This window comes from Crotalus tigris, unplaced genomic scaffold (genome assembly GCF_016545835.1).
Source record: "Crotalus tigris isolate CLP2741 ecotype Arizona unplaced genomic scaffold, ASM1654583v1 scf7180000017548.2638350, whole genome shotgun sequence".
Taxonomy (NCBI): Eukaryota; Metazoa; Chordata; class Lepidosauria; order Squamata; family Viperidae; genus Crotalus; species Crotalus tigris.
The window spans coordinates 1,759,375-1,785,837 of NW_024096466.1; the positions used below are offsets into that span (position 1 = coordinate 1,759,375).

Genomic DNA, 26,463 nt, shown 5'->3' on the forward strand with positions numbered 1-26,463 from the left:
CATGATAGGAACTGATAGGAAAATTCATTCTGGAATGTCATGTTTGTCCATTGTTGTTTTAATTGTATTATGAATAAAAACATTTTTTAAAAAAGTAAGTAGTATTTACCTGCCAATCAATGCAGAGATCACTGATGCTACAAACAGGTTCACTCCAAACATCCACCTATTCAGAAACTTGCTGAATAACAACTTCAATCTGTTTCAAGCCTAGACACAAGAATGGTCCTCTACTGCTCTTCCAAAATGTCACAACATTCCCTGCTTTACAGCTGAATCAAAAGGATTCAATCTACCTATAAAACCCAATCAATCCTCAATAGGATAAGGACCCAAAATGGCCAGTGCACTAATCTCCTCCATAAATGGGGGAAGCTCTTTTCTTTGGAATATAGCTGTGGTGCTCCAAAGCAGACAGTGAAAGGCATTGTGGAACAGTAACCTCTGAGCACATATCATGCATTGACTATGTAAACAGTCTGTCTTTGAAATAGAGTGAATATTTAACTGTGACGTGCTTTTCCAACATTTTCACCATATACTAAATAAACATATACCAAATAAATAGTAAAGGGAGGAACCTTCTTCACTTTTTGATCTCCCAAATATCTTGGAGGAAATCCAGCTGGAAGAAAGAACACCAAAATCACATTCCCTCTGTATTATTGCCAAGATGACTATATAATTATTTAGATGAAATTAAGATACCAGGTTATGATGCATCTTTTCCCTTCATCAAAAACAAAGATCGTGAGGAGATCTGGAAGGTATGTTGAATCAGATCTGAATCACAAGTAATTCAGTGATGTTGCTAGAACTAAAAAGAGAAAATGCTCTTTTTTATAGGTGCATATACAAAAACTGGAACATGGAATATAAGAAGCATGAATTCAGGAAAACTTGCAATTGTCAAAGTGGAAATGAAGCAGACCAAATTGGTTGTCTTAGTAATAAGTGACTTTAACTGAATTTGAATGAGCCACTTTAACTTAACCATTAGGGCATGAATTCATCAGAATTGTATTAAATATGGTACTTAAAAGAACAACAATAAGTATGTACTTAGCTATAACTAAATAAACAATAGGATTGTATCTATTACAATTATTGGTTATCCTGCAAATACCCAAAAAAGTGAAAGCATCACTGCACAGAATGGAAATGTAGGTCTTCAGTCATTTGTCCTAAAATTGCATACTGTATATCCTTGGTGTGAGGAACACTTACATAATGCACTACAACATACAAGGATTTGTATTTTTTGGAGTTCTTCATTAAATCTTTGGCGTGGGAAGAAATATCAGAAAAATCAAGGAGAAGGATTTCTGGAACTTTATTGTAAATCAGAATTCAGACTTTATTTTAGCTGAGAATCAGATCACATAGCACACAACATACCTTCCTCTTCAGCAGAGTTTTGTACCTGCCCAGATGCAAATAAATGTTTTTTAAAACTTAAAGGACAAATACATAATTGTAAATCTTATATTTTTATATTTACCCAATTCAATCCCATTCCTTTCACAAACTTGCCACCAATTGTAGAAGATAATTTCTGGAAATATGTTTTAATTTAATTTATTATTAATAGACAGCACTAAGTAAAGCTATGACTTTCCTACTTATTGGAAATCAGAAGAAATGATCAATCAACATCACACCTTGTCCAATAGGAAGAACATCCTTCATCTATCTTATTTAATAGGGAGCAGGTAGCAGGCTGCCACATTAGCGACTTTCAGAACACAACAAAGGAAATAGATGGCTTAGTCCTTATTACTCAGAGAAATCTATAATGCTTCTTACCACACAGTAGTTCTGGCAGCCTAAGATTGCTATTGTATTTCCTCGAAAGTAAGGCCTACACCAACAATAAGCCCTAGTTTGATTTTGGGGGGTGGGCGTAATATAAGCCCTATCCCCAAAATAAGCCCTAATTTTAGGGTGAGGCACAGACCTAAAAATCAAACTAGGGCTGCCTCACCCTCCCTGCATCCTGTAAGTGGCCAGGCCACTCCTTGCCAGCCCGCTTCTTCTTCTGAGGCCTCTTCTGCAGCCAAGCCTGCATTTCTCAGTCACAGGGCTTTCCGCAAGGCCTGCGGAGCCAAAAACCGATTGAATCCATAGTTCGGTTCTGCAAGACCTCAGCAGCTGAGCACCAAGCTATGGATTGAATCCATGGCTCAGTACTCGGCTGCTTAGGCCTTCTGGAAATGTCTGACTACAAAATGCAGGCCCAAATGCAGTTGTAGCATTTCAGCCCCAGAAGAAGTGGCCCAGCTGGGTGGGGCTGTCGATGCCAGAGGTAGTTCATTTTGTTCATGCATGTGCACTATCCTTGGTACACCACAGGGGGCAGACTAGCTTTGCACCAGCTGGGTAGTAGCATTTGAAGGATGTTGGGTCATCCAGACTTTTTTCTGCCAACCTCGTTTCTCATCCAGGCAGATCTGGCACCAGCTCCCATTTCTAGACTGAGAGCTGCTAGCTTTTCCCACTGGAGTGATTCCAATTGGTCTACTTGCTTTTTTACATGCTTTTGAACTGTCAGGTCGGCAGGAGCTAGGGGCAAATGACAGGAGCTTACTCTGCCATGTGGTGCCATGGGTTTGAGCTATTGGAGTACCAACCATCCCAGGCCAACAAATCCAGTATTTTTAAACCATGACATCACCATGCCCCTCTTCTCATTTTATGCAATCCTTTGAAAACATCTTTAATTCAGATACCATTTCCTAGAAATTGATCCTTTTTTAGTGTTTTTCATGTGAAATTCTTTTAATGGAGTAATTTTGCTCCATGGTCAATAAATGACAATGAATATCTAAGGCTGAAGCAAATATCCAAGAAGGATGCCTGGACTGTATTGACTGCTTATTTTTTACCTAAGACCTTCTTCATGCCTGTGTAGTCTTCATCATATAGTACATCTCTTCTAGAGTCTAAGATCAGGATTTGTAAATTTTTCTTTTCTAGAACTTCTAGAGATTTTCCTTCTGGATCTGGTTGATGATTGTCAATGTGGCAATGGAGAGTTTGGAAGCTGCTCCACTCATCTTCTTAGAAAGGTATAGCTGAGATAGTTCCACCTGAGATCATTCAGCTGTTTTTTCTTCCTTATAAATTTCTCACTATGATTTTGATCGTAACCATAGCAGGCAACGTAACCTACAGATAGGAACTGTTTTATCATTAGCCCATAATTGGCAGATGAGCTGGCTGGAAGGAAGGGGCAAGTTAAATTAGAATTCATATAAATAATACATTGTATCTCGTCACATTAGAGAGCCTGTTTGATCTAGTAGTTAAGGCTCCAACCTAGCAACCAGGAGATCATAGGTTCTACAATGGTCCCATCTTAGGCACAAAGCTAGTTAGCTGGATGGGCAAGTCATCTCTCAGCCCTAGGAACAAGGCAATGGCAAGATTTATTCTGAATGCAGGGACTTGTCCAAGCAGTCACTAGGCATTAATGCTGACTCAAAGGAGAAAGAAGGAAGGAAGGACTAAAAGAGAAAAGCAAAAATATTGGCTTAATTTTTTTAAGAAACAAAAATCCTTATATAAGAATATGAGTCAAACTGATGAATGGCAAACAACAGGTTTAATACATTTGTTTGGCTTATTACATGCAATAAAATTTCAATAGCATGCTTCTTTTGAAGGAAACACAGATTGAATACAGTTGAAATACATTCTATGATGAAGCAGTGCACTAGAACATATTGGGCTAGACCAGGGGTAGGCAACCCAAAACACTTAAAGAGCCACTTGGACCCGTTTCCCACCAAAAACAAAACACTGGGAGCCGCAAAACCATTTTGATATCTAAAATGAAGATAACACTGCATATATCCTTTTTTACCTTTATTATAGGTGTGTGTGTGTTTGTGTGTGTGTGTGTGTGTGTGTGTATATATATATGTATATGTATGTATGTATATATATATACACACACACACACATACACACACAGGTAAAAAAAAAGGATATATGCAGTGTTATCTTCATTTTAGATGTCAAAAGGGTCTCTCTCTCTCTCTGTCTCTCTCCCTCCCTCCCTCTCTATCTGCCCTTGGTCTGCCTGCTACTCCTCTTCCCCCGCTCTCTTTCTTTCTCTCTCTCTCTCTTTCTTCTCTCTCTCTCTCTCTCTCCCTCTCTCTCTTTCTCTCTCTCTCTTTCTCCCCCCCCTCCTATCTGCTGCTCACCTGACAAGCTTCAAGCTGTTGTCCAACAAGATAAGGGGTAGACAACCTCATCTCTTTTATGACTCATGGACTTCAACTCCCAGAATTCCTGAGTCAGTCTAGCTGGGCTAGCTAGCTCTCTCCTGCCCTTCCTGCAGAGACGCAGCAAAGGGAGGAGCTCCGCCCAGTAAGCTTTTCAGCTCCTCGGAAAACACTGTGAGTCCACTCTCTTTTACACACACACACACACACACACACACACACACAGAGAGAGAGAGAGAGAGAGAGAGAGAGAGAGAGAGAGAGAGAGAGAGAAGCAGGGAAGCACAATTCCTCTCTCTGTCTCTGTCTCTCTCTGCAAAGGCAGACGAGGCTGGGAGCCGCAGGGGAAGGCTCAAAGAGCCGCATGCGGCTCCGGAGCCGCAGGTTGCCGACCTGTGGGCTAGACATTAATTCATGAACTTTTAAAATTGTGGGCAGTAATACATATACAAAAGACCCTTTTCTCTTGATGGGAGCAACTCATCAAATTAAATCAGGCTCTTCTGTCCCCTCAAATCAATTCATTAGAATGGCTTTGTTCCCCAACTCAAAATTCAATGACTCAAACTGAAGTAATGCTTCAAACTGGATTACAGCCAGTTTTCTCACACACTTCTAAAGTCTCCTAAAAAAAACATGGAGAATAATACTACCAGTATTGAATTTTGGCAGGAACTCAGTGGTGGGATTCAGCCAGTTTGCACCACTTAGGCAGAACCGGAAGCTATTTTTTTGTTGTTGTTGTTGTTGCCCAGGCCCAGAATGGACTTCCAGAAGCAGCATCCACACAGAGAACCAGTTGTTCACATATTTGAATCCCACCACTGTTTGAACTCCAGGTGCTGCTAAACAGGCTTTGTTTGGAGGGGGGCATTGCTCACTCATCGTCAACTCACCACTAGCACTTTGAATATTTATTTGAGTCAATCAGCAAAAGCAAAACAGAACTAGTTATTAATACCGATGGTTGGCTTATCTTTGTAAATAAGACCACTGGATTTTCAGACAAATTTATAGTCCAAGGTCACCCCAGCTGTCTTTTATGCATAAGGCAGGATTAGAACTCACAGTCTCCTGGTTTCTAGTCTGGTGCCTTAACCACTAAGTCAAACTGGCACTATTGAACCAGTATTTACTGCACATAAATAAAGTACACCCTGCTTTAATCCTCGTAAATTCAGAATCAAGCCTTCAAACTGACAAAAAAAATAATCAAGAATCTTACAGCACTTTTTGCAATTAATTGTTTTTATTAAAAGCTAGAAAGTTTCATGAGCTGCAGTTCACTATATCAGATGCATGCTGACAAAAGCTTATGCTTTTTATTAACATTAGGGTCAAAGAAGTGCTGCAAGATAGACTAACATACTGTATCTTTCTTCTTACAATTCCTTCAAGGTGGAAAAAAGATCATGCTTATGCATGATAAAGGAATACCATCTTTGGATGGATTTGATAGGCAGACTGATGAGTGATTGGACTGAACTGAAGCAGGAGGGAATGTATGCCCTGGTTATAACTGGATAAATGTTAACATTATGTCTGATATACGATGTGAGATACTCAGTTGAAGCCTGAGGCCCATCACCTGAAGCAGCAGGTCTACAGGTATGCTTTTTCATTATTTATATATATCCCTATACACAACTGCACTTCATTTTTTAAAAAATCTGTTTTCAATGTATCTTAAATTACTAATTATCTTTTTATATAATTTAAATCCTTAAAAACCATCTGAATAGTAGCTTTGCCAGCCAGCTACTAATAACTAATTTTCTCCTCGTTCATAACCCCATATCTAGAACCATACTATAGTTTTTCCAACCTCTTTCCAAAGATATATGTTCTTCAGCAGAACCAGCAGTTAATTTTTTTATTGCCTAGGTCCAGAAGGCACTTCTGGAAGTGGCATCCACATAGAGAACCGGTTGTTCACATATTTGAATTCCACCACTGTATGTTAAGGTTCCATTGGATCTATATGGTTTTAGATGTTTACTACTAACAATGACACGTTCACATTCTAGCATCTAGATAGAATGGTCAAGCCAAATTTTTTCCTGTTCAGCAACCCAAAATCTCAAGTTTGCAATACTTCTAGCTGTCTATCCGAGAGATTTATTTCTTTTAGGTCACAAAGGTGGTAGGAACTTTGTCAATCCTTGTCTCCTTGGTGCCCCCAACCTTAGACAAGTCTTCCTTGACATCTTGATACTCACACAATATGCTTTGGGAGTGGGATTTTGGCAGGAAACTAAGTTAGAGAAAAGGATAGCCAGATAGAAACTTTTGATGTTCTGTTTTAATCAAGTTGAATATGCAGATTTTAATACTTGATAAAGCGCAAGGATTAAGACTTGTTCAGGTTTTCCTAACTAACCTAGTGAACTCCAATGCTTTTCTTACCTAGTCTTCATTTTTCCTAGTCATGTATTCCCAGAAATAAATTAAAATTTTCATCAGATAACTAGAAATTTGGAAAATGAAAATATATCTCATGAAGCAAGATATTTATAGGATTCTTTACACATATAATGATAACAAGGACTTTAAACCATATAATACAATCATAGAAAAGTTTTTCATACCACTAGTTTATTATTCATATTAACAGGATGGCCAGTTTAGATGCTCAGGTGCCAATATATTTTATTGCTGTTGTTAAATCCAACCCTCTAATATAAATTAATGATAGATAGATAGATAGATAGATAGATAGATAGATAGATAGATAGATAGATAGATAGATAGATAGATAGATAGATAGATAGATAGTGTTATGTCCTGAGCCTGTGGAAGCAGGCTCGGGGCATTGCAAGCGGTCCCGGGCAGGTGCAAGGTACCCGGGACCAGACAGGCTGTCGCCAGTACTTGTACGCATGCGCGAGTGCTGGCGCGCCAAAAGTTGCAGATTGACCCGGGAATGGCCTATATAAGAGGCCGGGAGTTTTGGGCATTGGCGGCGTCTTGTAACCAGTATGCTGAACAGAAATAAAGAAGTTCCTGAGAACTACAACTGCTTCTCGTGTCATTGCCATTTCGCGAAGGACGCAACACTGGCGACGAAGGTGGGATTGCCTTACATCGACCGAAGACAGGTGTAAGCTTACCCGAGAGAGTCCTGAGCGGTAGGAATGGTGTTGACTCGGCAGCTACCCGCCAATCCAGCGAGCAATCGGGGGTAGGCTGGCTGATAGACCCTTCCTTTTCTACAAAAATGGCAAAAATTGGAAGACTTTCAGAATTCGACGTCTCGCATCCGGAAAGATGGGAGTCCTACGTAGCCAGGGTGGAAAACTATCTCAAAGTAAATCAAGTAAGAGAAGATAGTTTAAAAGCTGCCACCCTGCTGTGCGTTTGCGGGCAAGATGCATTCAAAATCGCTGAGAGCATAGCAGCACCTGCATCTCTAGAATCTGTCAGCTACGCAGATCTCAAAAAGCTATTAAAGGAGCACTTCCAGCCCAAGTTGTCCGTCATCGCGTGGCGACACACCTTCGAACAGAGGGATCAGCGACCCGGAGAATCAGCCAAAGAATACATTGCCACGCCGAGGAAGGCTGCTAAACACTGCGAGTTCAAGGATCTAGAAGAATGGCTGAGAGACAGATTTGTATGCGGACTAAGGCATAGAGAATTACAGCAGAGACTTTTTGCCAAAGAAGACTTATCATTCCAAGATGCCTTGAGAAAGGTTACTGCAGAAGAGGCAGTGGGCAGCGCCATCAAAAACATGCGGCCAATCAAAAGCACTCCAGAGGCTGCGTCCGTGTACCAGGAAGGAGTCCAAAGGAACCCAGAGGAGGATCCTGACGATGAAGTAGAGCATCTCTACCCCATGAAAGAAGGAAAACAGAAATGAAGCTCTTCAGCTCTTCCCAAGTGCCTCGGTTGTGGAGGTCGCCACAAGAGGACCGACTGTAGATTCCGCTCCGCTATCTGTAGGGCATGCGGAAAGCAGGGACACAATGCAGCTGTGTGTCTGGGCCGTCCGAAGGTACAACCTCAGGAAGAATTGCGCCTGAAAGGTACCAGGGTTCCCAGCCAAAACAGGGTGGGGTTCTGCGCTTCGCGAAGAAGCATTTATAGGACAGCACACACAAGCCCATTAAGAAAAAGCTGTCACTTAAGGTGAAGCTACAAGGGGTTCCATTGGCTATGGAACTGGATACGGGGTCTGCACTTTCGATCATTTCCATGTACACGTTTAGGAAGATTTGTTCTGGCAGTGGATTTCAGGCCAAGTTGAGGCCTTCCGACATTGTGTTAACAGACTTTCAAAACTCCAGAGTGTGTGTTAAGGGGGAGGCCACCCTTAACGTACAGTATAAGGAATTGAAGGTCCACTAGATGTAATAGTAGTAGGGGGTGAACGAACGAGTCTCATAGGACTCGATTGGTTTGAGGCCTTAGGGATACACGTCACAGGGCTCAATAGCTTGCAAACACTCGACCTACAAGAAGTCTGCAAAGAATTTGCAGATGTTTTCAGCCCTCAGCTGGGCACATACAAAGGACTCCCTGTGTCACTGAAGTTAGACCCCAATGTCATCCCTATTAGAATCAAAGCAAGAAGGGTCCCTTTTGCTTTAAAGGGTAAAATTGACACTGAGTTGGACAAATTGATTCAGCAAGGAGTTCTAGAACCTGTCGACTCCAGTCCTTGGGAGACCCCCATTGTCACGCCTCTCAAGGCAAATGGGGACATTCACATCTGTGCAGATTACAAATGCACTCTAAATAAGGCATTGCAGCAACATGCCTATCCTGTCCCTGTGATCAGTCATATTCTGGCCTCCCTCAAGGGGGGGGCGCGTTTTTGCAAAGCTTGACCTAGCTCAGGCGTATCAACAGCTGCCTGTTGATGATGCTGCTGCTGTAGCTCAGACCATTGTGACCCATAGGGGGGCATTCAAGGTAAAGAGGTTACAATTTGGAGTAAATGTCGCTCCTGGAATTTTCCAAAGCATAATGGAAAATACACTACGGGGTATACCAGGGGTTTGCCCCTATTTTAATGATGTCTTAATTGCAGAAGACTCTACACACAACTTAGCTGAGAGATTAAGGACTGTTCTGCTGAGGTTCAGGAAAACGGGCCTCAAACTTAAGAAGAACAAATGTAAAATTGGGGTGCCTTCTACAGATTTTCTGGGATTCAAAATTGATGCTACTGGGATTCACCCTGCTGAATCCAAACTTAAAGCCATTATGCATGCCCCTAGGCCAAAGTCTAAGGCCGAACTACAGGCTTTTCTGGGCCTTCTGAATTTCTATAACTCCTTTCTCCCACACAAGGCTAGTATAGCTGAGCCTCTTCACAGGCTCTTGGACAAACAGGCAGTCTGGCAGTGGTCACAAAAACACGAAGCAAGTTTCAATGAGGTCAAGGCCTTACTCACGTCTAACAGCGTACTTGCACATTTCAATGAATCCCTTCCTGTGTGCATCGCTTGTGATGCTTCTCCTTATGGGGTGGGAGCCGTACTAAGCCACCTCAGATCAGACGGAACTCAGGTTCCTGTTGCACATTACTCCAGAACCTTGTCTTCTGCTGAGCGAAATTATGCTCAAATAGACAGGGAGGCTTTGGCTGTTGTTGCTGGAATCAAAAAATTCCATGATTTTTTATATGGCAGGCAGTTCACGGTCTTCACTGACCATAAGCCTTTGTTGGGACTGTTTACCACACGTAAACAAACTCCCCAGATCATCTCCCCCAGACTGCTGAGATGGTCTATCTTTCTGTCTGCCTATGATTTCTCCTTACTTCACAAACCTGGGAAGGAAATGGGCCATGCTGATGGCCTCAGTAGATTACCCCTGCCGGTAATAGAAGCTGACCCTGCACCAACTATCAATATCCTCTCCATTCAGGCCTTGCCTGAGTCTCCTTTAGATGCCAGGGATGTGGCCGCTGAATCAGCCACAGATCTTACACTTTCACGTGTCCTTTCTTGGGTTTTATCTGGATGGCCAGAGAGCTGTCCTGGCACTGAGTTTCAGAGTTTCTGGTCCAAAAGGAACGAATTGTCCACCTTCCAGGGTTGTCTGCTTTGGGGAAGCAGAGTTGTCATTCCTACCTCAATGAGGACTAGGGTCTTAGGTTCCCTCCACGAGGGTCATCCTGGCATTGTACGCATGAAGGCGCTTGCACGCAGCCATTTGTGGTGGCCTGGGTTAGATAGAGACATTGAAGCTAAGGTGCATGCATGCCACCTTTGTCAACGCTCGTGCCCTGAAATGCCCCAAGCTCCTGTACATAGATGGGAGGAAACACAGTCTCCATGGTCTAGGGTGCACATTGACTACGCTGGGCCTTTTCAGGGTCAATTCTTCTTGGTCCTAGTTGATAGCCATTCAAAATGGCTTGCGGTTGTACCTGTCTCTTCCACCACCACTGCAAAGACTATTCAAGTACTGAGGGGGATCTTTGCTGCACACGGGCTTCCAGACGTCCTCGTGTCTGACAACGGCCCTCAATTCACTTCTTCCGAATTCCAAGCTTTCTTACAGGCTAACATGATTCGTCATGCCACCTCTGCACCTTTCCACCCATCCACCAACAGTATGGCTGAACCCATGGTTCGCATCACCAAGGATGCCTTGAAGAAAATTACCTACGGAGACTGGCATCACAGGTTGGCTGACTTCCTCCTTTCTTATCGCACTACACCGTCCACTTCTATGGGGAGGAGCCCAGCTGAACTTCGTTGGGGGCGCAAACTGACTACCAAGCTTGACCGGTTGCATCCGGATAGACTTCCTTCCACACTCACACACCCCAGGGCACCTAGACAACTGCTTGTGGTTGCCCCAGTTTGGACTCGTAACTATGGGCCTGGCCATTCATGGGTCCCCGCTACTGTATCCAGGGTCACAGGTCCTCTGTCCTACGAGGTGTTCCTGGACAACGGTTGTGTCCTGCATCGACACATCGACCAGCTCCGCCCTAGATGGGACCTTCCCACTGAGACTCCTGGGTCTTTTCCAGGGGGGGAGGGGGACCCTTCTGGGCAAAGGGAAGAGTACGGGCTGCTGCCCATCATTACTGAGGAAGCTACAAACAGCTCATCCCAAAATTCCGCGAGTGCTCCAAACAGGAATTCACGGAGCCCAACTAGAACTCAGGCATCAGTGCCTACTCCAGCCAGGGAGTCACCCCGGGGGCATAATCACTACTCACCCGCATCACTCAGTACTCCAGTCAGGGAGGATACCCGGGAGCGTCCAAACAAATCACACCCTGCAAGAGAGCTGGCACACATTCCCTCTAGTTGGCCCGACACTAACCCTGTCCCTAGAAGGGGGCAAGCACACAGGGAGGTGGTCGAGGAACCAAATCCCGACTACAACACCTCTGACTTCACTCAGGGGACAACTGAGTTTTGGGACAGCACTGAAACCCCTACAAGCCCGGGGACAGAACGGGAACAAGGGGACAGACAACCTCCTGACAGGTCTTGGATGGACCTGGGAGGTTCTACAGAATCGCCCAACAGTGACAGTCACTTAAAGGGGCCAGAGACCCTGCAGCTAGGCAGGACAACCAGGTCAAACAGAGAAAGAAGCCCTGGCCTGACGAGCCCGGTAGGCAAGCAAGCAGGCCAGGCATTGGAGCACAGTCCTTGGGAATCACCAGGGTATAACAGAGGGGACAGGTATGCATCACCCCTCAGTCAAGGGGCACTTGGCAGATACCCAGAAGTAAGGAGGTCACAGAGAGCCAGAAGATCTCCTAAGTATTTAGAAGATTTTGTAACTCTACTGGCAAAACAGAGTTAACAAAGAACATTCCTGTACACACAGGAGAGAGAACATTGAGACTGATAGAAGCAGGGGAAATACCTGGCATTAAGTAGTATGGGCACTATGCTCGCAGGAGGTTGTATGTTATTATTGCATGATCAAAGTCTTAGCCGGGGGGGAAGGGGTGTTATGTCCTGAGCCTGTGGAAACAGGCTCGGGGCATTGCAAGCGGTCCCGAGCAGGTGCAAGCTGCCCGGGACCAGACAGGCTGTCGCCAGTACTTGTGCGCATGCACGAGTGCTGGCGTGCCAAAAGTTGCAGATTGACCCGAGAATGGCCTATATAAGAGGCCGGGAGTTTTGGGCGTTGTCGGCGTCTTGTAACCAGTATGCTGAACAGAAATAAAGAAGTTCCTGAGAACTACAACTGCTTCTCGTGTCATTGCCATTTCGCGAAGGACGCAACAGATAGATAGATAGATAGATAGATAGATAGATAGATAGATAGATAGATAGATAGATAGATAGATAGATAGATAGATGATAGGTAGATAGATAATGGAAGGACAGACAAACTAGTAGCATTTGTGTATAGTCATATGCTATTTTATTAAGTGTGTGTGTATGTGTGTGTGTGTGTATGTGTGTGTGTAATGTATGTATTGTCTGTATTTATGTCAGAAGCATCTATAAAGCTAATTGAAGGGTGCTTCTGGATTGAAAGTACTTGCCAATTATACCATTAGCCAGAGGAAACTCAATTGCCCAAAGTAATGCAGTATTTGGGCAGGCCCTATCCGTTGTGTATACATTAAATTTTCTGTATCAGAACTAAATTGAAATTACTGTGGAGGAATTTGGTCAGAGAATAGGGCTAAAAAGGCAGTGACAATGATCAAGAGAATGGGAAAAAAAATCTTAGCAGCAAATAGTACAACCAATTGAATGTTTCCTGTGAAGTCTAGATACCTATCTCTCAAAGAGGTTTTAAGTTTTGGATTCTTGTAGTGACCAAATGTCTGTCCTACATGGTCTCTTCCAATTTTATGAAGCTTTGATCACGTGAACCACTAATATGTGGCAGTATCCCAATATCATGTAAAAAAATAGCCAATTTCCATATTGTAATCTTCTAGAGGCCAACTGAATTCCCATAAAAAGTGCAGTGAGGGAGAATAATTAGAATTGAAGACTGGTGTTTTTTAGAAACAAGAAAAAGAGTGAAGTCAACGGGATGCATTCATCGAATTATCTCCTATTTGACCTCCAATATTATTGCAAATGAGAGAAAATGCTTTCAGTGCTGTCAAATGAAATCATAATGTGCAGCAAAATGAATGAAAAGCAATTACATTTCTTCACAAGTCTGGATATTTCCTAGCCTGTCCTATTAACTGATGATTTTACAGAGAAAGGTAGGCAAAATTGGATCATTTATTGAAGATGCTTCTCAAATCAGACCTTCAAAATTCCCTCTCCTATAGATAAAGTCTTCTTCAAGAGTTTGGCTGTGTTCTTAACAACAATAAGGAGAGATCATTGTCTTCTTTCAGGATGTTTCAATTTTCAGTACTCCAATATTCTAGCCTACAGTCCTGGGACTTCCTAGTGGTCTCCCATTAAGTCTGAGATCTTTTCTGAGATCTTCTGAGTTAAGTAAGTATTGTCATCTATTCTACATTAGTGAGAAGACTGCCTGTTCAATGCCTAGGTATTATGGGCTGGGGCGTTTTTAAGACAATCTTGACTTCTAGTGACTATATGGACAGTCATACAATAGCCTTGGCAGCATTTTAGCAGTTTTGGAATTGGTATTGATGTCTCTGAACTTTGATATTGGAGAAGACTCCTGAGAATATTGTGTGCAGTCAGGAACACAAGCAAATGGACAATCAAACTTGTCAATCCAGAGTTCTCAGTGGAGAAATTTCCTGACTGTTAGAACAATTAATCAGTGGAACAACCTGCCTCCAGAAGCTGTGAATGCTCCAACACTGGAAGTTTTAAGAAGAGACTGGACAGCCATTTGTCTGAAATGATATAGGGTTTCCTGCCTGAGCAGGGGGTTGGGCTAATGACCTCCAAGGTCCTTTCCAACTTTATATTATTATTATTATGAATCATCGCACAGTCAGCCAGATGTTCAGACTGGATTTGGCATTTTGTCTACCTATCGAGTCCTTACCCAGGACCTGGGATAGGCAGATGTGGATGTTTGATGGTATTACAGATATCGTCACAGGATGGAAGCAGTTCCTAATAAGGCCGCCTTTTGCAATTAACTAATAGCGAATTTGTCAATGCCAATGGTGTTCAAGTGATGCTCCAGTTGTTTTGGGATTGCACCTAAGGAGCCTATTACTATTGGTACTACCCTTCCTTGCTTTTGCCACAGTCTTTCTATTTCTATTTGTAGGTCTTTGTATTTTGTTATCTTCTTCTTCTCCAGTTCTTTCTCTTCTATTCTACTGTCTCCAGGCACTGCCACGTCCATTATTATTATTATTATTATGGATCATCGCACAGTCAGCCAGATGTTCAGACTGGATTTGGCATTTTGTCTACCTATCGAGTCCTTACCCAGGACCTGGGATAGGCAGATGTGGATGTTTGATGGTATTACAGATATCGTCGCAGGATGGAAGCAGTTCCTACTAAGGCCACCTTTTGCAATTGACTAATAGCGAATTTGTCAATGCCAATGGTGTTCAAGTGGTGCTCCAGTTATTTTGGGATTGCACCCAAGGAGCCTATCACTATTGGTACTACCCTTCCTTGCCTTTGCCACAGTCTTTCTATTTCTATTTGTAGGTCTTTGTATTTTGTTATCTTCTTCTTCTCCAGTTCTTTCTCTTCTATTCTACTGTCTCCAGGCACTGCCACGTCCATTATTATTATTATTATTATGGATCATTGCACAGTCAGCCAGATGTTCAGACTGGATTTGGCATTTTGTCTACCTTTCGAGTCCTTATCCAGGATCTGGGATAGGCAGATGTGGATGTTTGATGGTATTACAGATATCGTCGCAGGATGGAAGCAGTTCCTAATAAGGCCGCCTTTTGCAATTGACTAATAGTGAATTTGTCAATGCCAATGGTGTTCAAGTGATGCTCCAGTTGTTTTGGGATTGCACCTAAGGAGCCTATTACTATTGGTACTACCCTTGTTTGTTTTTGCCACAGTCTTTCTATTTCTATTTGTAGGTCTTTGTATTTTGTTATCTTCTCCAGTTCTTTCTCTTCTATTCTGCTGTCTCCAGGCACTGCCACGTCCACAGACTTTTTTGTCTTTCTTATCGACAGTTGTTAAGTCTGGGGTGTTATGTTGCAGGTGCTTGTCTGTTTGAATTCTGAAGTCCCAGAGCAGTTTAATTTTATCATTTTCTATGACTTTCTATTTTATGATCCCACCAGTTTTTGCTTACAGGCAAATGATATTTTTTGCAGATCTTCCAATGCACCATTGTTTCTACTTTGTCATGCCGCTGCTTGTAATCAGTTTGTGCAATCTTCTTGCAACAGCTTACCAAGTGGTCCACTGTTTCTTCAGCTTCTTTGCATATGCGGCACTTACTGTCTTTTGCTGTCTTCTCAATTTTGACTTTGTATGCATTTGTCCTTAAGGCTTGGTCTTGTGCAGCCAGAATTAGTCCCTCGGTCTCTTTCTTCAATTTTCCTGCTCTTAGCCATTGCCAGGTTTTATTATTATCTGCTTTCCCAGCTATTTTTTTCATGTATTGGCCCTGTAGTGCTTTGTCTTCCCATGCCTCTATTCTGTTCTTCATTTGGTCTTTCTTGTAGGCCAGTTTGGTCTCTCCAGTAGTCAATAAGCCTTCCTGATATACTAATTTCAGTGCATCTTCATCATTGTTCTTCAGATATTCTTCCAAAGCCATTTTTTCTTCTTCAACCATCTAATGTACTTGTAGCATTCCACGCCCACCTATTTCTCTTGGTAGATAAAGTCTATCAATGTCACTGCGTGGATGAAGGGCATGATTCATTGTCATTATTTTTCTGGTCTGCCTATCCATTGCTTTTAGTTCTGCTTAAGTCCAGTCCAGCTGTGTACCTAATAACTGGGATTGCCTAGGTGTTGATTGCCTTTATGGTATTTCCTCCATTGAGTTTGGACTTTAAGATCTTCTTCACTCTCTTGATGTATTCACCTCTAATCTTTTTTTTGACTTCAGTGTGCTTGATATTGTCAGCTTGAAGGATACCCAAGTATTTGTAGTACTCTTCCTCATCCAGAATCTTAATGTTATTTTCGTGGGGCATCTTGATTCCTTCAGTTTTCACTATTTTCCTTGTTTGATAGTAAGTGTGGCACATTTGTCCAAGCCAAACTCCATTACAATATCTTGGCTATATATACGGACAGTGTTGAGCAGCGATTCTATTTCAGATGATGTTTTTCCATACAGCTTCAGATCATCCATGTAAAGGAGGTGGGATAGTCTGGCAGATGTTTTTGATGTTTGATAGCCATGTCCTGAGTTATTCAGTATTGTTGACAGAGGAAACAGTGCAATAACAAATAGTAATGGTGATAATGAATCTCCTTGAAATATTCCTCTCTTGATATTAACCTCTCCCAGCCTCTCACCATTGATCTGCAACTGTGTCTTCCATTGTGCCATCGATCTTTGCACAAATTTTCTGATGTTTCTACTGACTCCTGTTATTTCTAGGCATTTTATTATCCAATCATGTGGCAGAGAGTCAAATGCCTTTTTGTAGTCAATCCATGCCACATTCAGGTTGGTCTTCCTTCTTTTGCAGTTTTCCAAGATCATTTTGTCTATTAGGAGTTGATCTTTTGTTCCTCTGCTATTGGGGCGGTTTCCTTTCTGCTCAGGTGGAAAGAGATTGTTTTCAACTAGATGCTGTTGTACTGCATCAGCTACCACACCAGTTAATAATTTGAAAGTTGTTGGTAAGCAGGTAATTGGCCTGTAGTTGCCTGGTGTTGCCCCTTTTGCTGGGTTTTTCATTATTAGGTAGGTTTCCCCAGTTGTTAGCCACTTTTCAATTTCTCCTCCTTGTAGTATATTGTTGAACTGCTTGGCAATGAGTGGGTGTATAACAGTTAGATGTTTCAACCAAAACCCATGCAGTTTATCTTCACCTGGTGCTGACCAATTTTTGATTTTCCTTGCTCTTTTTTCTACCAGTTTTGTTGTTATTACTAGTTCTTTCATTTCAACTTCTGTTTTATTTGCATCCACTCTTTTAACCAAGCTGCATCCTTGTTGTATTCTTTGGGTTATCCCATATCTGCTTCCAGAACTGCACTGTTTCTTCCTTGTCAGGTACTGACTGATTCCTTTGCAGTTTCTTCATTGATGGATTGGTAGAAACGTTTCTGATTGGATTGAAATTGGAGGTTCTGCCTATAGTTTGCAATTCGAGCTTCATATCTACTGATTTTCCTGGCTATAGCTGTTATTTGTTGCTTTATTATTTCCAGTGCTTCCTTGATCTTCCTTGTTTCTAAGTGGTATTTCTTGATTAGGTATTCTTTGGTCTTCTTGTTCTTCAGCTTCTTTTCTTTCATCTGTTCTAGCTTGCTTGCATGTGATCTTAACTTGCTGATCTTATTTTCTAGTCTAACCTTCCATTTTTCTGGGTGCACTGTTTGTTTGTTTTATCTGTTTTGTTTTTCATCTGTTCTAGCTTGCTTGCAAGGCTCAAAATGAACTAAGGCTTGCGACCAAAGTCAAAAATAACAAAAAAAGCTTCTTTCAACATGTAAAAAAACAAGAAAAAAGTGAAGGAAATGATTGGTCCATAGTGGGTGGAAGTGGCAAGAAGGTGACAAGCAACAGGGAGAAAGCAGAACTATTTAACTCATTTTTTGCATCTGTCTTTACACAAAGGGAAAAAACAGACCAACCTATCAAAAATAGTGCCATAAAAAACAAAACAGAAACACAAGTTAAGAATAGGCAAGAAAATGGTTAGGAGCACCTGTCCAGCCTAGATGAGTTCAAATCGCCAGGACCAGATGGATTACACCCCAGAGTTCTCAAGGAACTGGCAGATGTGATATCGGAGCCACTGAACTATATTTTTCAAAGATCCTGGAACACAGGGGAACTACCAGAGGACTGGAAAGAGCTGATGTAGTTCCCATCCTCAAAAAAGGAAAAAAAATGGATCCAGGAAATTACAGACCTATCAGCCTGACCTCAATACCTGGGAAGATCCTGGAAAAGATAATCAAACAACGAATCAACGAACACCTAGAGGCAAACAAAGTCATTACTAAAAGCCAACATGGGTTTGTCAAAAATAGATCATGCCAGACAAATCTTATTGCATTCTTTGACCAAGTGACAAAATTAGTGGATCAGAGGAATGCTGTGGACATAATTTACTTGGACTTCAGTAAGGCATTTGATAAAGTAGATCACAACCTACTACTTGACAAGATAGAAAAATGTGGGGTAGACAGAACCACCACCAGATGGATCCGTAGCTGGCTGACCGGCCGTACTCAGCGAGTGGTCCTCAATGGAACTGCATCTATATGGAGGGAAGTGTGTAGTGGGGTGCCCCAGTGCTCTGTTCTGGGCCCAGTACTCTTCAACATCTTCATCAACGATTTGGATGAAGGGATAGATGGGGAACTCATCAAATTGCAGATGACACCAAGCTGGCAGGAATAGCCAACACTCCAGAAGACAGGCTTCAGGTACAGAAGGATCTGGACAGACTTGAACACTGGGCACTAACTAACAAAATGAAATTCAATGGTGAAAAAAGCAAGGTTCTACATTTAGGCAAGAAAAACCAAATGCACAAGTACAGCATAGGTGGCACCATGCTCAATAGTAGTAACTGTGAGAGGGACCTCGGAGTCCTAGTAGACAATCAGTTAAATATGAGCCAGCAGTGTGCGGCAGCTGCCAAAAAGGCCAACACAGTACTAGGCTGCATTAACAGAGGGATAGAATCAAGATCACGTGAAGTATTAATACACTCTTCAATGCCTTGGTAAGGCCACACTGGAATACTGCATCCAGTTTTGGTCACCACGATGTAAAAAAGATGTTGAGACTCTAGAAAGAGTACAGAGAAGAGCAACAAAGATGATTAGGGGACTGGAGGCTAAAACATATAAGGAACGGTTGCTAGAATTGGGTATGTCTAGTTTAACGAAGAGAAGGACAAGGGGGGACATGATAGCAGTATTCCAATATCTCAGGGGATGCCATAAAGAAGAGGGAATTAAGCTATTTTCCAAAGCACCTGAAGGCAGGACAAGAAGCAACGGGTGGAAACTAATCAAGGAGAGAAGCAACCTAGAACTAAGGAGAAACTTCCTGACAGTGAGAACAATTAATCAGTGGAACAGCCTGCCTCCAGAAGCAGTAAATGCTCCAACACTGGAAGTTTTTAAGAAGAGACTGGACAGCCATTTGTCCGAAATGGTGTAGGGTTTCCTGCCCGAGCAGGGGGTTGGACTAGATGACCTCCAAGGTCCCTTCCAACTTTACTATATTATATTATTATTATTATCAATCCATCGCACAGTCAGCCAGATGTTCAGACTGGATTTGGCATTTTGTCTACCTATCGAGTCCTTACCCAGGACCTGGGATAGGCAGAAGTAGATGTTTGATGGTATTATAGGTATCGTCGCAGGATGGAAGCAGTTCCTAATAAGGCCGCCTTTTGCAATTGACTAATAGCAAATTTGTCAATGCCAATGGTGTTCAAGTGGTGCTCCAGTTGTTTTGGGATTGCACCCAAGGAGCCTATGACTATTGGTACTACCCTTGCTTGCTTTTGCCACAGTCTTTCTATTTCTATTTGTAGGTCTTTGTATTTTGTTATCTTCTCCAGTTCTTTCTCTTCTATTCTGCTATCTCCAGGCACTGCCACGTCCACTATCCAGACTTTTTTGTCTTTCTTATCGACAATTGTTAAGTCTGGGGTGTTATGTTGCAGGTGCTTGTCTGTTTGAATTCTGAAGTCCCAGAGCAGTTTAATTTTATCATTTTCTATGACTTTCTCTATTTTATGATCCCACCAGTTTTTGCTTACAGGCAAATGATATTTTTTGCAGATCTTCCAATGCACCATTGTTGCTACTTTGTCATGCCGCTGCTTGTAATCAGTCTGTGCAATCTTCTTGCAACAGCTTACCAAGTGGTCCACTGTTTCTTCAGCTTCTTTGCATAGGCGGCACTTACTGTCTGTTGCTGTCTTCTCAATTTTGACTTTGTATGCATTTGTCCTTAAAGCTTGGTCTTGTGCAGCCAGAATTAATCCTTCGGTTTCTTTCTTCAATTTTCCTGCTCTTAGCCATTGCCAGGTTTTATTATTATCTGCTTTCCCAGCTATTTTTTTAATGTATTGGCCATGTAGTGCTTTGTCTTCCCATGCCTCTATTCTGTTCTTCATTTGGTCTTTCTTGTAGGCCAGTTTGGTCTCTCCAGTAGTTAGTAAGCCTTCCTGATATACTAATTTCAGTGCATCTTCATCATTGTTCTTCAGATATTCTTCCAAAGCCATTTTTTCTTCTTCAACCATCTGATGTACTTGTAGCATTCCACGCCCACCTATTTGCCTTGGTAGATAAAGTCTATCAATGTCACTGCGTGGATGAAGGGCATGATTCATTGTCATTATTTTTCTGGTCTGCCTATCCATTGCTTTTAGTTCTGCTTGAGTCCAGTCCACTATTCCAGCTGTGTACCTAATGACTGGGATTGCCCAGGTGTTGATTGCCTTTATGGTATTTCCTCCATTGAGTTTGGACTTTAAGATCTTCTTCACTCTCTTGATGTATTCACCTCTAATCTTTTTCTTGACTTCAGTGTGCTTGATGTTGTCAGCTTGAAGGATACCCAAGTATTGTTATTATTATTATTATTATTTTATTATTATTATTATTATTATCTTAACTTGCTGATCTTATTTTCTAGTCTAACCTTCCATTTTTCTGGTGCACTGTTTGTTTGTTTTTCTTCTTTGTTGATTTTGCATCCCAGGTATTCTGTTATAACTGCAGCTGTGCTGTACATTAGTTGGTTTGTTTCTTGCAGTGAATTGGTGCTTATACTTGATATTGCAGTATTTGCATCTTTTAATGCTTGTGCTAGCTGTTTCTTTGGAACAAGCTTCAATGCAGGTAGCCTTATTCTGTTGTTTTTGTGCTGTTCTAGATGCTCAGTTATTCTTTGTTTCAATTCTTTTATTTCTTTAGTTAGAGGGTTTTGTTCTTCCTGAGGTAGAGGTGCCTGGTTTCCAAATGAGAACAGTTGTATATCTCTGCTAGATTCCTTCACTGCCAACTCCCCCTGGTTTGCCTCTACATTCTGAATTACTTCTGGTAAGGCTTTGATTTCTTTGCCCTGGGTAAACCTTTGCAGTTCGTCCAATTCTGTTTCTGTGAATACTTTATTTTATGTTATAAATCGCGTTGATCTGCTAGTCTCTGTTCTGTTATTTCTGATTCTGGATGTTGTTCTTTCCAGAACTGGTGCATTCGTTTTAGATATCCTCTTCTTGTTGGACTTGATCTGTAGTAACAGATCATTATTTCTTTGTTTGTACACCACAAAAATGGAAGGTTTCTTCAATTTTCCTGCTCTTAGCCATTGCCAGGTTTTATTATTATCTGCTTTCCCAGCTATCTTTTTCATGTATTGGCCATGTAGTGCTTTGTCTTCCCATGCCTCTATTCTGTTCTTCATTTGGTCTTTCTTGTAGGCCAGTTTGGTCTCTCCAGTGGTTAGTAAGCCTTCCTCATATACTAATTTCAGTGCATCTTCATCATTGTTCTTCAGATATTCTTCCAAAGCCATTTTTTCTTCTTCAACCATCTAATGTACTTGTAGCATTCCACGCCCACCTATTTTCCTTGGTAGATAAAGAAATCAATGCTTGTACTATCTGTGCCCTTAATATATGATTGAGATATACGCTGGTTGAGGTAATTGAGAGCCAGTATGGTATAGTACAGTGATGGCGAACCTTTTAGAGACCGAGTGCCCAAACTGCAACCCAACACCCACTTATGCATCGTTGGATGTGACCCATTGGGTGGGCATGGCTGCGGTGGTAACAGCAGACTGGGTGGGACTAAAAAGTTCAATCAATCAATTCCAACTTTGCAAGATCTTTTTTTTCTCGTGAGAAATTGAAATTGACTGATTGATTGAACCTTTTTTTTTTTTTGTACACAGCGGTGGAGGCCTAAAGTGAAAAGGTTTTATAAAACCCAGCTGAAGGCCTAGGATTGGGGTGACGGCGTGCGTGCCCACAGAGAGGGCTCTGAGTGCTGCCTCTGGCACCCATGCCATAAGTTCGCCACCACTGGTATAGTGGTTAAAGGCACTAGGCTAGAGTGGTACATTTTAAGATCCAGTCCTACCTTAGGTACAAAGCCAGCTGGATTACTTTGGGTCAATCACTCAATCTAAGGAAGATGTAATTGATTGATGATTATGTATTATCCGGCTGGCATGACCCATCACCAGTGTAACTCAATTCATTCAGCTTTCTACTGATCTTCCTCTTCTCTTTCCTTCTATCTTTCCCAGCATTAGAGTTAGATTTTTGCATAATGTGTCTGAAGTAGGAGAAATAATAGTAATAGTAATAGTAATAGTAATAGTAATAATAATAATAACTTCCAGTAGTAGTAGTAGTAGTAGTAGTTGTTGTTGTTGTTATTATTATTATTATTATTGTTATTATTATTATTATTATTATTATTATCAACCAACCCAAAAGGGAACAAAAAGACCTAAACACCTTTCTACCGGCAATCAATACCCAGCTCAGCATAGATTAACTCCAAGGTTAACATCAGACCAACGATCAAGTAAACAATACCCCAATCAAGAAACTGCCAAAGAAAAAACAACAAACAGCCCAACCAAAGAATCTCTAAGACCTTACCTAGTTTGAGTAATGAAATATCTGCAAGAAAACAAGCAAGCTCAGAGAGCATCAGGATCCCTCATACTCATCAGAAAAAGTTCTCTTGGTGACTTGATTTAAAAAAAAAAGTTATACAGGTTGAATTTTCTTAATAGGAAGGGAATCTTCTAGCTTCCTGGCAGTTTTCCAAGGATAATAGGATTCATCAAATTTCTGTTTTAATTTGGAGAGAAGGCTCCAAAGCCCCCCCCCCCAAAAAAAGGGGGGGGTTCATATGGTTGCATTATTTTAAAGATAGGAGGAAAAACCTTCTTTTAAGAAAAGTTTTTCTGATGCTGTGCAACAACTGTCTTTTTAGTAGCTTCACCAGGGAACTGTAATCAAATGACAGGCAGTTGAATTAATTTGCAAAGATATGTGACCATACTTAACAACCTTGGCAACATGCGCTGTTTCCTGATTCAGAGCCAAGATTTACATAATTATTTCTAATTTTAAGCTGTCAAGTCTGACACCTTTTCTAGGAGTCTGCCTCTGAACTCACATTTGCCCTGATAGGAACTTAGTCTTTTTTTCTCTAGCTTTTTAAACCCACAACCATTTTTTCATATTTCTCCCCCCCCCCTCCTGCAAAATGAAATTTCATCTAGAAAGCAAGTTCCAAATAAAATGATCCATATTGGATCCAGAAAAATCTTGTCTTTCGTGTTTCAAGATTCCAGCCCTCAAGGCTGCTGAAGTAGGCTTGGTAGTTTTTTCACCTACAAGGCACTCCAGTGCACCAACTTGGACATTTTAGGATTTTTTTCCCCACTGATAATCTGGAAGAAGTGAATCTAAGAGCTTTTTTTGTCTATCCTCTCATGAAGATTTTTTTCCCCACTGATAATCTGGAAGAAGTGAATCTAAGAGCTTTTTTTGTCTATCCTCTCATGAAGATTTTTTTAAAAAAGTTTCAACACATTAGGGAAAGTTTTCCAGTTCCAAATACTTAATTCTGTCCCTATTTAGGCTTTCCAATGTTATTTTTTTTTCTTATATTCAAATTGCCTGGAGTAAAGCTGGCTGGGATGCTCTCAAATAAGCCATACAGCTGTAGCCTTCGTAAAATAAGGCTATGTCACAGGGTTGGGGTTTTTTTTCCTTTTTTTTTTTTTGAATCACCAATAAGCAGACTGGCCCAGACTCAGTCAACACAAAGCAATTTGAAGAATTGATTGGGGTTTTGATTCTGCCTTCAATGGCTGGCAAGGAGACTTTTAAAAAAGAAAAACTTACAAATTAAAAAAAAAGGATTGTAAATTATAGAATGCCTTTAACTAGCGAAGAAATGAATCCTAATGATAAAACTATTTTCTAGTGCATCATCATCATTCTAACTATTGCTATCCACTACAGGATGAAGGCCTCTTCCACTTGTTTCTAACAGATACAGTCCTGAGCTCTCTTTTGCCAATTGGACCCATGGTACTTGCTGATGTTGTTGATCCATCTTGTCTTCGGTCTCTTCTGTGGACGCTTTTTATCAAGTGGGATACATTCTCTGACTGCCTTGGTCCACCTGCTGTCAGTTCTTCTTGTTGTGTGACCAGCCCTCTTCAATTTCAATTGTTTGACTCCATAAAAGCCCAAAGACCTGACTCTGTGAATTAGCTTGGGGCTCCAATAGGGAGCATCACAATGGAGGTGGTTGATCAATTAACATCAGATCCCACCTCCCTCCATCCTGCTTCCATCCTCCCCATCCTTTAATTGTGCTGCAGTGTTTGACTTTTTTGCACTAAAGTATTTCTGTATGTTTTTACCGTAGTTTATTTCATTATAAACCATCCAGAGTTACCTTGGAGTAAGTTGGGCAGCCAATTAATGTTACAAATAAAGTAAAATAATTAAAGCTCTTGTTTGTCTGTTTGTAATATTCAGTTTGGCAAAATGGTGCATCATATAGGTTTTGAACCAAGGTATCTCAAAAGGGTTAACTTACAAAATGCCAAGACCTGTAACTCTTGTGGGAATAAAATTTAGGGAAGTTGTGGGTCTCTTCAGTGCCACTGCACAACTGCTACTACTTCAGTGCTGCTACAGTCAGCCATGGTCATGTGATTATTGTTCTGTCCTGAGCCTGCAAAAGCAGGCTCAGGACGTTGCTATGGTCCCAGGCTGTTGCAAGCTGCCCGGGACCAGGCTAAGCGGCGCCAGCCTGCGCGCATGCACAAGGCGCGAAAGCGCGCCATTTTCTCATTGTAACCTTTTTGCCTGGGAATCTATAAAATTAGAGAGAAGCCTGTGAGCCTCTGAGTTGTGTTGGAGTGAGCAGAAGAAGAATAAACAGTTGTTGGCTACAGAATGTGTGCTCTTCTTTCGCCCTTAACTTAAGGACTTAACAATTATCATTTACAAAGCTACCTCAAGTCAATGGGGAAGCTGGCATTGACAGCCTCCCTCAAGTCAATGAGGAAGCTGGCAGGAGGTATATACTCAGTCATGATTGCCAGTGTTCCCTGCCAGTTCCTACAAGCAAAAATCTTTTGAAATTCCATTTGTTTTTTTATGCATGTCACACATGCAATGCCCTTAAAAAACAAGCAGAGCTTTGATTGTACAGTTGTGGCCACAACGTTGATATTTTGGACCACATCCCACAAACAGCCCTGATCATGCAATATGAATGATACCATCAAAATATTAACAGTCCTAATTTTCCCCCTGAAAGTTAAATATCTTGGCTGGAGCACTTGGAAACTCAAAACTGGCAGCTGTTCAATAAGCCATAGTTGACCTAATTAAAGTATCTGCTTAATATGCTTTTTATAAACATCCTTTTATGATAATAGCTGTCTTTCATGTCACGCATTAAAATCTTATATTAAACTCTATGGGCTCAGTGACCCCATAATGAGGGAGGCAGATCCATGTAAGAGAAATAATAATATATAATGCAAAAGAAAACAAAGCTATTACTACTCTAGTTAGGGGGTTTAATTTTATGAAAATTAATATTTAGCAATGATTTCTACAAAGAAAGATTAAAGTAATACCTAGAATTTGTCCTGAGAAATGGCATAGTGTTGGCTTTGTTTTTATATATTAATATGCGATACGATTGGCTTAGTAAAATTAAATTTAGGGTTTTTTTCTCATGACCCCTTATAGAATATGCAGTGAACACAGTGAAAGCCAATAAAATTGAAGAAGAGTCCTTTGGCAGCCTGAAAATTCACAAAATTTGAACCATTTTTAATGGACTAGAACTGACAAAATATTAGTCTTGCAGCACCATACAATGTAGCAATTAAATCTATTTAATTCAAATTAATATAATTAATTTCTCAAAAGTACAACAATATAATAATATATTTTGCTTGATGAAGGTCCTAAAATAAAATACCTTGAAGCACATAATCACCCAATTAAATTAAATGTTACGTGTTAAATAGCCCAATGTGTCTTCATTCTTATAAATATGGACTGAACATTTGGGGAATTAAAGTCCAATCCATCTGGAGGGCATCAGGTTGAAAAATGGATGAGATCCTGTTAAATTATTTATACAGTCTACCCAAGACTGACTTCAGTATGAAA

The 26,463-nt window shown here is 41.2% G+C and overlaps 1 long non-coding RNA gene across 1 annotated transcript; it reads left to right on the plus strand.

Moving 5' to 3' along the window:
* The first annotated feature begins 2,206 nt into the window (after positions 1-2,206).
* LOC120305388 lies at positions 2,207-24,701 on the plus strand. The gene is made up of 4 exons (XR_005556028.1): positions 2,207-2,305; positions 2,977-3,068; positions 5,628-5,837; positions 24,280-24,701. It is a non-coding gene; the product is annotated as an uncharacterized LOC120305388 (long non-coding RNA).
* Positions 24,702-26,463: the final 1,762 nt, after the last annotated feature.